Genomic DNA, 12,147 nt, shown 5'->3' on the forward strand with positions numbered 1-12,147 from the left:
CAGCTCGAGCTGTCGGTGTGTTGGCGTACATTATATCATACCGCAGCCTGCGCTGCCGCTCCCCATCGCCATGCTAACGTCATAGTAATGCACCTTGTCACGGCATTACCACTGGTTGCCATGGCAATGCAGTCACACTGACATCGCGGTAATGCAGGAAGTGGTTTTCAGCTTGCAAGCGGATGTCAGCATCACGGAATCCCTTGGAGGAGAAACGGTAAATGAGTTTGAGACAACTTGGACTTCAGGCTCAAGCAAGCCGGACGATAGAGCTGAGCAAAGACACCGTGAGTCGCAGACGCTGCTGCATTGTTGCCGGCTGGCGCTGCAGACGGCGTGACCTCGGCAGTGATGCGGTGGCTGGTGGGGGCTGACCGTGGATACGGGCTGTGATTGGCAACCCATATTGGTATGTGATTGGTAGCCCACAACCCGTATGGTAACCCATACGGGTTGTGATTGTGATCGCCCATACATGCCCCCAGCCTCCGGATTTCTTTAATCTTGACTCATATCACCACCGGCAGTAAAAACTGTCCAACCAAGAAAATGCTCTGGATGAAGAATGATTGTGTTGCTTGAGGAGAGGGGGGGGGGGGGGGGGTAAGACCTCCAGGCTCCCATCACAGTGCCTGACCATTCCTCGCTGCCTCTCCTACAGTGCTTGACCGTTCCTCGCTGCCCCTCCTACGGTACCTGACCATTCCTCGCTGCATCTCTTACAGTGCCTGACCATTCCTCGCTGCCTCTCTTACAGTGCCTGACCGCTCCTCGCTGCCTCTCTTACAGTGCCTGACCGCTCCTCGCTGCCTCTCCTACAGTGCCTGACCGCTCCTCGCTGCCTCTCTTACAGTGCCTGACCGCTCCTCGCTGCCTCTCCTACAGTGCCTGACCGCTCCTCGCTGCCTCTCCTACAGTGCCTGACCGCTCCTCGCTGCCTCTCCTACAGTGCCTGACCGCTCCTCGCTGCCTCTCCTACAGTGCCTGACCTCTCCTCGCTGTCCTCTCCTACAGTACCTGACCATTCCTCGCTGCCCCTCCTACGGTACCTGACCATTCCTCGCTGCCTCTCCTACAGTGCCTGACCGCTCTTCGCTGTCTCTCCTACAGTGCCTGACCGCTCCTCGCTGCCTCTCCTACAGTACCTGACCATTCCTCGCTTCCCCTCCTACAATGTCTGACCGCTCCTCGCTGCATCTCCCCCTCGCCGCGTCGGGCCGCCGGCTGCCTCGGCCCGGCTGCCGGAACTTGGAGCGCCGATCCGGCATGGTCTGCTGCACGTTTGTGTACAGGTTGGCTGGGCGCTTCCCCTCCCCACCTGCTCTCAATGGGCTGCATTGATCAGCGACCCTATCGGGACACCAAACAGGCCAGCGCCGCGGCTGCGCCGCGCACCTCCAGTCCAGAGATGACGTCATTGAGCGTTCCGTAATTAATTACCGCTCGGATTCGAACGCGCGAGCTTATCGCCATGATCTTCGCCGATACGTTAGCGCCGCAAAAACGCGCGCAAAAAGCGCGCGCCGCCAGCTGGAGAGGCGGAGGCGATTTGTCGAGACTGGCCTCGACGCGCGTGCGAGGTGGAAAAACGGGCGCAGCCGGTGCAGTTACCTGTCCCGACAACGCGCTGCGCGCGGATCCGGCCAATTTCGGCCAGCAACTGCACGGCTGGTGGCCACTCGGGCGGAACAGCAGCTTACGCCTGCTCAGACAAGCTGTCCGCAGAGATGCGGGATCATTGCGTCGCCGGGCGGGTGTGATGTAAACCATGAACGACTCGGTGACCGCGCAGCCCTGCTGTTACCAGTGTTTGACTGCGAGTGGCAGATTACCTTGACTCATGGGGTAGACTTGAGATGGTGACAGCCGATGGCGATTCGATGGCGTCACATTGGTGGGGATGTGTCATGAAAGGCCTATTTCTCACCAATTCGTTAACGATCCGTAACACCAAATACATTATGTTTTTCATTGCAATATGATATCCTCCAGACCACGCAGGACAGGAAATGAAGGCTGGTGGCAAGACGCCATTTCAGACCACGTGAAATATTGCCGGGCGGCATTTAAAGCAATAAAAAAACAGAAACCAAAGCCAGTATTTCCACTGTCTTCTACTACTGCAGTTTCAGTAATGGATTTGAATACAGCGGATTTCTAGGGTCCATGTAGAAGTGGCCGGGCCCGGCGGCGGGTGCTGAGATCTTCGAGAGCTGTTCGAAGCACAATCACACTCCCCAAACCGTCATGCTACTTCATGCACATACACGCATTCTTTCGTGGAGGATTCGCCCTCAACTTATCCCTCTGTGTATCGCTCATCCACTGTTCTTACGAAGTGCATCATGCCGTCTTTATGCTCATGTGGCGTTAATTTGGTCATCCGAAAGGTAATGTTACCTAAGCAGAGCTCAGTTGTCGGAGCCGCCCGAACAGTGCAGTGTCGTATCCAGTCGGAAGGTGATGTTACCTCAGCAGAGCTCAGTTGTCGGAGCCGTCCGGACATGCAGTGTCTTATCCGGTCGGAAGGTAATGTCGTCTCAGCAGAGCTCAGTTGTCAGGAGCCGTCCGAACGTGCAGTATCGTATCCGGTCGGAAGGTAATGTTACCTCAGTGGAGCTCAGTTGTCAGGAGCCGTCCGGACGTGCAGTGTTGTATCTGGTCGGAAGGTAATGTTACCTCAGTGGAGCTCAGTTGTCAGGAGCCGTCCGGACGTGCAGTGTCGTATCTGGTCGGAAGGTAATGTTACCTCAGTGGAGCTCAGTTGTCAGGAGCCGTCCGGACGTGCAGTGTTGTATCTGGTCGGAAGACTTCCGGCCCCCAGCGTTGTCGTCTCACTCTCTCTCTCTCCCAGCTTTGAAAAGAAAGGGGCGAGCCTCGGGAAAACTGGGCTTCGTGGGAAAAACCGTTAGTCAGTTCCGTTTAGTTCAGTCTCACATCTGATTTTGCCAAGCTATACCACCGTGATGGCTGGTATCAGCTGACCTTGTGTATCCTGCTGAAATCAACGCTAATACCTGCTTGTTGTCCTCCCATTTCCTTTTTGCAGCCTGCACACATTGGACATTCATTACGCCGGCGTGATCTACTGCGGGAAGCTGCGACACGAGTGCCTGAACATCGCGAGCTCTCAGTGTCACATCTGTTTCGCTGTTTCATCTCTGGGCCGGACCTCGTGAGGGTATTGCGCGGTTATCACAATGCTTCTGTCATCTTTGTGGCAGTATTGCACAAAGTTACGAGGTTTCATTGCTCACACTGCTGTCTACGAGCTTTTGCGGATGCAGAAGTGGAGGGAACATGTTTTGTAACGTTCCAAATAAATTACGATCCTTGAAGGGACGTCTAGTAAAGAGGGAAAAGCTGCTCAAACTCTTAAAAAAAAAACACTCAAGAACCCTTATCACCCTGGGGGTGTTTATACGCCCTCATCCAAACGTCTTACCATGTTACCAAATTGCTCAGGACTCCCTTATAGGAGTACGGCTTTTGCACATTTACGTGAGAAAAAACATCGATACACGTAGCTTGCGATCTGACAGAACCAAAACTTGCGTAACGAAAACTGCATCGTCGATGAAAAGAGATGCTGCCTAGGACAAACGAGATTGCACACCATATCTGTTTTACAGCTAGCGCATGCATTGCCGCAGAGGGCCAAGTTCTATCGGAATGTCTCACTTCTGTGTATATTTTTGAACAGATATGTCTTTGCAGCAGCTCACAAACCTAAATCTACAATGGTGAGCTCCCAAACCTTCATCTAACGCAAGCTGTTTCGATTCGGGTCGTTGGTGTGAGTAGTGGTAGGTGCTTATTTGCCATTTGATTCCAAAGTAAACTAGAGGCACAAAAACAGTGGATAGTGAGCTAGGTTGGTAAAAAAACAGTGCGTAGTGAGCTTGGTCTAGGAGCTAAATTGGAAAACTGAACTAGAGCCATGGAATAAAAAAAACAGTGAATGGTCTGGTATCTACGAATTCCGACAAAATGTGGTTTGACTGGTCAAGAATATCTGGTGACAGCCAAGGTCAGGTCATGCTCAGTGCTTGGGAGTAGTCAAGAAGTTACAGATTTCGGCGCATGGAGCGGCATTAAACACAAATTAATTAGGCATGCAGTCATGCTCTAAATCGTGTTCTATCTATGTTCTAAATCGGTTCAGGGTAATACAGTGACCTGGGGATCGACCTGAGGTCAAACGAGACCGCCTTAGGCTGTTTGTCTCAGTCGATATTGGGAAGGCTACTGGCACATCAAAAGTTACCTGCACACCAAGAGACCAGATTTTATATTGATCCTGTGCGTAAAGGTTTAGTATCATACTCGTGCCTCAGATTCAGCTCCACGTGAATTTACGCGATTCTGACCCAAAATGGTTGCGGCCAAATCAAGATTCGAATGAAACTTGCATCTCAAATTTTGTTTCTGACCAGATGTCGATTCAAACAAATTTTATGACTGATCCTGACACTGATTTTGAATTAAGCGAAAAGTTTGCATCATGACTCGAATTAAAGAAAATCGAGTAAAAAAATCTTTGAATACAATACAAATGATAGCAAGATAATCAGAACTACAGCAAATGGCAATATCTAATTACATAAAAGTCTTAGAATGTCCAAAAATAAAGTGCACCATACTCTATTTAACAACACCCTCTGGGGTTCTGTTCATGCGGACAAACACAAACGTTCCATAAAATGCCAAGCACTCGTCTATAAAGTTTGAATTTATGAGATCAGCAAGCTTCAACGTAGTATCATGAGCTTGTAGTTCTTATGCTGAGCTGTGGACCCTAAATACATCAGGGGATGCTGGTTCAAAGACGGGAAATAACGAAAATTGAGGATATCTAAAGCATTCGGCTCTCAAAATATTAAGAAAACTGCATATCATGTAATCATACGCGATGTTGATAACATATCGAGCTATCACTCTACCCAATGTTTACTCTATAACGGCGTTTAGCCAGCATCTCCTGGTATATTAAAGGCCTATAACTCAGCATAAGATCTCATTATATAAAACAGAATCTGAAGAGTTTTACGGCTTATGTCGAGTTCACAGTAGCATAAACACCTGTGAACGTTTTAGCTCATTTCTTCCTTGAATGCCTTGCACCGACCAATAAGCTATCGTGATAACCCTTGGCGTTCATGTATTAGATTATGCGGCTTGTGTGTATCATATTTAGACAAGTTCCTTCTGATTGCAAGTCACGCTGTCGTTCATTGTCATCAGAATTTCAAGCCGTTATATTTCAATTGCCAGCAGTACTGATGACTTGTTTCTGATTTCAGGTGATTCAATGTTGATCCAGCAGACACCAGTCACAGGAATCGAATAAAATTTGATCTAGAAACAGGTCAGAAGCTCAGGATTACAACCAAGCTTTATTCATTGAAAGGTTTGGAGTTTCTCTTCGGCCGATTCTTAAAGGGAGTGTTTCACATTTGTATGATGTTTTGAAATGAAATCTCTAAATTGAAGACCTTCCAATACAGTTAACGACCATGCCTTTCGTAAAACCAAAAAAACTCTCTGGCCCCTGAGCTTTAAAGCCACAGAGATGTAGGAGAGTAATTGTGGGAGGGTATTTCAAGGACACCTTGGAATGCATTATGCCATGATGGCATCACTGAAATCCTGCTATTCCGTTGTTCATGCGCCGATCGAGGCCAATAAAGGTCTAATGGTCGAGTCGTTCTTGTATGACGTTTGTGGGCATGATCTCTAGACATAGCGCGGCCAATTGACTGTCAATCAATGTTACGCAAAGTACGATAATGCAATCAAACAATGGCATATTGATATGCGTATTTACTAAACAGAGAAATTTTGTTGTCTGGAGTAGTCTTTTCCACATAAAAGTACATCAGCACTTATCAGTGAGTTTTTCCATCACACCCCATGCTGGATTAAATTATTCAAATGTGTAATATTCCCTTTAATCAGCATGGATAAAACGCAAGCCTGTTCCTACCAGTCAACACATGGTAGAAAAAACGCAAGCCTGTTTTCTACCAATCATCACTGGCATTGATAATAAAATGGTTTTGTGAGAGCCCTCAAATGCTATCACAGACCAGTGCTCTAACACAACCAACAATTTTTTCTTCTTAAAAAAAAACAAGTGCTATAAACGTATCATCATTACGCAGGATAAAAACAGAGACAGAGCGCTCTCTTCGTTTTCTTTGCGGTCTCAGAAATGTCGCTTGGGGTTAGCATCCACGCTGACTGGCCGGGCAAGGGATCGGGTAAAGGAAGGGGGGGGGGCGCCTGAGCTCTATTTCAAGCCATGCCACTCGGGAAAAGGAAAATCGCTACGCGAATGTCATCACCAGTCGCGGGCAGCCTAGCCGCGGTCCGCCGCCCGTCGCTGATTGGCTGGATGCGGTGTCATGCGCAGTACTAATGTTGAAGCACGCGTGCATAAAGAGCCTGCAGCGAGGCAAAATCATTTCCTACACCACATAAAGCTTGCGCCTTTTTGATATCCATATCTTCGGTTTTGTTGAAGGGAATGTTCCACATTTGAAGATACTGAAGCAGGCATCAGGTATGATGAAAGGTGCTTATTCATAATTACTGGAATACCCTGAAGTGGAAAAGACTACTCCTAGACACCACAATGTCTCCATTTAGTTAACATGCTTATCATTACGTCATCGTTTGATTTCGTCATCATACCACGCACAACATTGATTAAGAGCCAACTGACGGCCACTATGTCTGGAAATCGTGCTCACGAACGCCAGATATAAACAACTCGACAATTATGGTACTTTTGGTCATGATCGTCGCATGGCCAATGGACTGGCAAGATTTAAATGGCATTATGGTGGCCCCATAAATGCCTGGGTAACATTGAAATAGTGCGCTCAAACTAGCGAGCACGTATTCACCAGGTCAGAAACTGGAGAGGATTTGGTCTTCAGAGGGACAGGGTTGTGAACTGCACGGAAGGATCTTCAAGATGACTCTTTCGGTTCAAAACCCCATACAAATGCGGAACATTCTCTTTAATTGGCACGGACTAGGGTGCGCGCACCCACCAAAAGGGCTCAGTGTTTGCGATTAGCTGAACCGGCAATCGGTCGGGAAATTATGGAGTCAAATTTGCAGGGTGTGCCGTTTCTTTGATGTTGTTGCAATTTTCACATTCGACCAAACGGTGCAGTCGGACGGTTTGGGGTGACGTACTTGGCTTGCTATGCCATAACTTGGCGAGAGGGACCTGCCACCACCAAATCGTGTGGTTCCATTCGAACAGGCCATTTCTGCGGCCAGATCGCACCATCTCGTGGCATGTACTGTGACCGCGCTTGCACCAGCCTGGCTCTCGGTCAGCTGCTAACAGGCTATTGCTGCGGGCAGATCGCACCATCTCGTGACATGTACTGTGGCCGCGCCTGTATCAGGCTGGCTCTCGGTCAGCTGCTAACAGGCTATTGCTGCGGGCAGATCGCACCATCTCGTGACATGTACTGTGACCGCGCCTGTATCAGGCTGACCCCCGGTCAGCTGCCAGCCGACCTCCATAGTGGAGTCGCCAAGCGTGGCTGGTGGAACGCGAACCCGCACGCCCACCACGTACTGGTCTGAGTGTCCGACCCTCTGCCAGCCCGCCGCGGGGCGCCACTCAAATTCGTGTCCGGGAGATCCGGGATAATGCCATTTGTTCAACCCGTTTTGAAATGTGTCGCGCGGGTGATTGTCCTCGGTCGTCCCCAGTAATCCGCTTCTGCCGGTAGCCGGCGGCCGGCCCTGCGCAGGCTCCGGTACAAGGGCCGGCCGGGCTCTGTTCACGAGCCCCCTCCCCCTTTCTGGTGGCGTTCCGGTTGATGCAGCGAGGTCTGGGCGAAAACAAACAAGCTTTCCCGAAGCGCCGAGGCTTCTCCGGTTTCGGAAGCGCCTCCAGAGTGGAGCCGTCGCATCTCTTCCTTTTCAAACTTTCTTGGTGTCGCGGCGACAACAGACGAAGCGTAAACAGATGCGGGGTTGTCATGGTTACGCGCGACAGCTGTTTGAATGGAGCCCGGCGTTGTCTTCGCTGACATCAGCGGAATAGGTGCTTCTACGTGTCGCTACCCACTTCCCGCGCTGATTAAATGCAGCAAAATGAACATTTAGTTTCTACAAGCACATCAGGGAGTAAAACGCCAATTCGGCGAAAATTGGGCTCACGCCGACATTTCTGCAGGGGGCGCAGACGGCGCACACTGACTGAGCTAGTCTGATGGGGGGGGGGGGGGGGCGGGAGACGACGCACACTGACTGAGCTAGTCTGATGGGGGGGGGGGGGGCGGAGACGGCGCATACTGACTGTGTTAGTCTGATGGGGGGGGGGGGCAGACGGCGCACACTGACTGAGCTAGTCTGATGCACAATTTAATGGCTGCTGGAACTTATCATGCGACCGGCACTGCACCATGGCACAGACAAGGTGTGCGGGAGGAGGCACAGAGGGCACGTGCTCCCGCTTAGGTCACGAGGGGGTCTCCTGGTCTCTCGTAACAGACAATTAAGGGCCTGAAGGGCTGGCCGAGGGTAGCTATGAAGAAGGGGGAGGGGCAGCCGGTAGGGCCGGGCCCTCAAGAACCAAGCGGAGGATCCTCTGCGCCGATTGGAGGCCACTGAGGCGATGGGGGTCTCCATGTGGGTCAGACACCACCAGTATCGAGCATCCGCCTCCGTGCCGATCCGGGCGTGAGTACCCATTTCCCAAGCAGGGAAAAACCCCGGCCCCCATTTGCGTTGGTCAGGCGTCCCTAAAACAATGAGGGGCATCTGTGTCGGTCAGGGGCCCACAGTGCCTAACAAGGGGCTCTGTGTCAGCAAAGCGGCCGCGAATTGACCAAGGGAGCATTTGCTGAACATGGGCAGGAACGAGTGCCAGAGGGGCCCTTGTGTTGGTCGAGCCAGCTGACAATGAAAGACTTCGCTCGGGTGGCGGGGGGAGGGGGGTCAATTTGACCGCCCCCGTAAGATCTCGGGAACTAAGAAAGCTAGAGACACCAAATTCACAGAGTGTGTTGACCTGCACGTGAACTCACTTAGGTCAAAAGTTTAAGGCTACTGGGTTAAGACCTTTGGATCAAATAAGGCCAAACAAGGTCATTCTCCAGGTTGATCTCCAAAGTGCTCCCAGAACCTAATTAAATGTTTCTAAGCGAAAGGTCACATGCTCACTTAAGGTCAGTGACATAGTTTGACCTTTTGAAGGTCGTGGTGACCAAGGTCATACGAAACTTCTCTGAGTTTTGCAGCTGAATAAGCACTAGATTACGCTAGGCAGTATGTTTCTAAAAACAAAATGTTCACCCAGGTCATTTTAGGGTAATAACCTATTCTGACATCTAAGAAGTCCATGGGAGATTTATAATGCAGCTCCTGCTATCAATAAATTCGAAATGACCACCAGAAACTATCCCTACAGTAAGCTCTAGAGTAATAAGACAAGATGATTTTTACCTTAGTCTGACCTTCATACCTGACCTTAGGTCAACGTAACTTGCTCATTCAGTATTTTTGTTGCCTAAGAAAGCATCTCAGAGGTGTAGGGCTTCGTCTAACATTCCGCTGTTGCATCAGATTGAACAGTTTCCCGGAAATTGACTTCGCTGAACCCATGGCCTGACTTTGACCTGCCATAGGTCAGCGACCTTACAAGGTACATCTAAATTTTTGGTGCCAGGCGATTTGCTATTCAATTGTCTACAGTTATTCAGAATTTGGCGCGGTAACCCGTGCCGTTTGAAAACCATTCCGGAAAAATCTTCGGGGGGGTCAATTTGACCCTCACCCGACCGAGTGCTAAACCAAAACGGATTCTCTTCCAATTATTTAACCCCTTGTGGTTATGAGAGACCTTTTTGCATTAATGAGAGCATCTGCGTTGATCCAGCGCGTTCAGTTGCATGGTACGAGGGTCCCAAATCAGCGAGGGCACCAATGTGTGACATACCCCTTCAAGGATCTCCGGATCAAACAGAGGACTCCTCCCCCCTGTCGCCCCGTGTCGCCATAATGGCAGCCGGTAGGCAACCCACGATGGAACGGAATGTCCCTTCAGCCCCTGCGCTTAACTTGCATAATTTTGAGGGTGTCCCCTGAACAGATTGAAAGCTACATGAAGTAAAGATTCTGCCCTCAATCTTCAGGTTATCGCCAGATTCTTGCACCCGTTCACGGTGCTGTAAATGACTTTATGCAGCACAGAACGCAGCACATAACGCACGCGACGCAAGTGTGCAGCACAAAACGTGATTCGTGTTCGAAACTTGCACTGAACGCGTTGCATTGGTTGAGAGGCAATCAATGACCGCTGGTGTCAGAAATTGGGGAGGGATTAAACGGCCGACCAAACCTGTTGACAGCCCATGCTCCGAACCTACTGCACCGATACACACAAAACCTTCGCTATTCGTTGCCGCTTGGTCGATAACCTATCCTTTCCAGAACATGATGACCTTGGGTCAGGTCGAAGGTCACCAAAATAAAAAACTAGACAGATTAATTTGCGGACAACCCCATGCTCCGAGCCTATGACAATAATCACCATAAAGCTTTCACCAATTGATGCGCCATAGTCGATATCCTATTCTTTCTTGAGCATGGGGATCTTCAGTTAGGTCAGAGGTCCCCAAAAACGTCCAAACCCACCTGAAATTAGTTTGCAGATAACTCCATCCTATTCTTTCTTGAGCGTGGGGATCTTAAGTCAGGTCAAAGGTCCCAAAAAACGTCCAAACCCACCTGAAATTAGTTTGCAGATAACTCCACGCTCCGAGCGTATGGCACCGATCACCATGAAACCTTTACCAATCGGTGCATCACAGTCGATATCCTATCCCTTCCAGAACATAGCGTCCTTGAATCAAGTCAAAGGTCACCAAAAACGGACGAAGCCACCAAAGCTGGCTACAGACAATCGCATGCTCCGAGTCTATGGCATCGATCACCGACAAACATTCACCGATCGATGTACCGTAGTTGATACCCTATCCTTGGATTTCCAATAATGGTGGGAACCACCAGAAACTTCCAAAAGAAAATTAGGGAGAGTAGTGGTTTTGTACTCGAATCTTTAAATGACAATCCATTTAATTTAATGGAGGCGCGGCTCAGCACAAATTTATGTTTGAAAGGCCGCGCAGATACATTTTTTGGTGCGTTATGTTTCACTGCGATCGTTTTGACCGTTTTTGGTGGCTTTTGGTCCTGGAAAGGATAGGATACCGACTATGGTGCATCGATTGGGGAAGGTTTCATGGTGATAGATGCCATGGCTCGGAGCATGGAGTAGTCTGCACACTAACTTTAGGTGGTTTGGGCCGTTTTTTTACCTTTGATCTGACTAATCTGACTCAAGGTCACCATGTTCTGAAAAGGACAGAATCTCAGTTATGGCGCATCGATTGGTGAATATTTCGTGATGATTGGTGCCATAGGCTCGGAGCATGGAGCTGCTTGTAAACCTGTTTTTCCGGGTTTTTGTTTTAGTATTTTTTAGTAAGTTTTGACCTGACCCAAGGCTACCAAGTTCTTGCAAGGTTGGGCTATCGACCAAGCGGCATCGAACAGCGAAGGTTTCCTGCTTATCGGTGCACCAGGCCCGGAGCATGGGGCTGTCAACAGGTTTGGTCAGCCGTTTAACTCTTCTCCAGAAATCGTGCTGGCGTCCGTCAGAGAAGAATAACGCGATGATCATATTTTTCCTGGCCCTGAGCACCACATGGCCAACGCGGTGGCAGTATTTGCGTGACGTTTCTAGGGCGTCATGCATGTCTGGGTGACCTTGAAATAGTCTGCACGAAATAGTCCGCACAAGTTCGCGGGCGTCAAGCTCAGAAACCGGAGCGTTTTAAGTTGTTAAAAGGGTATGGATGTGAGCATCACCGAATACTCTTCAAAAGCGCCATCTCAGATCAAAATCCCATACAAATGTGGGACACTCCCTTAAATTATCGAACCAACGCCCCGCAGCAGATGGAGACTGCATCGCCGGGTGATGTGGGTTTTGCTTCTTAGACTTGCGATCGTCCGCGTTCAAAACTGTGATGCGTACCTTTTTTACTGATATGCTCTGAATAAAGGTGGAAAACGTTCAGGCGCGCATGGGATAGCCATGTCCATATG

The sequence above is a fragment of the Pollicipes pollicipes genome, unplaced genomic scaffold (genome assembly GCF_011947565.3).
Source record: "Pollicipes pollicipes isolate AB1234 unplaced genomic scaffold, Ppol_2.1 Scaffold_6052;HRSCAF=7182_pilon_pilon_pilon, whole genome shotgun sequence".
Taxonomy (NCBI): domain Eukaryota; kingdom Metazoa; phylum Arthropoda; class Thecostraca; order Pollicipedomorpha; family Pollicipedidae; genus Pollicipes; species Pollicipes pollicipes.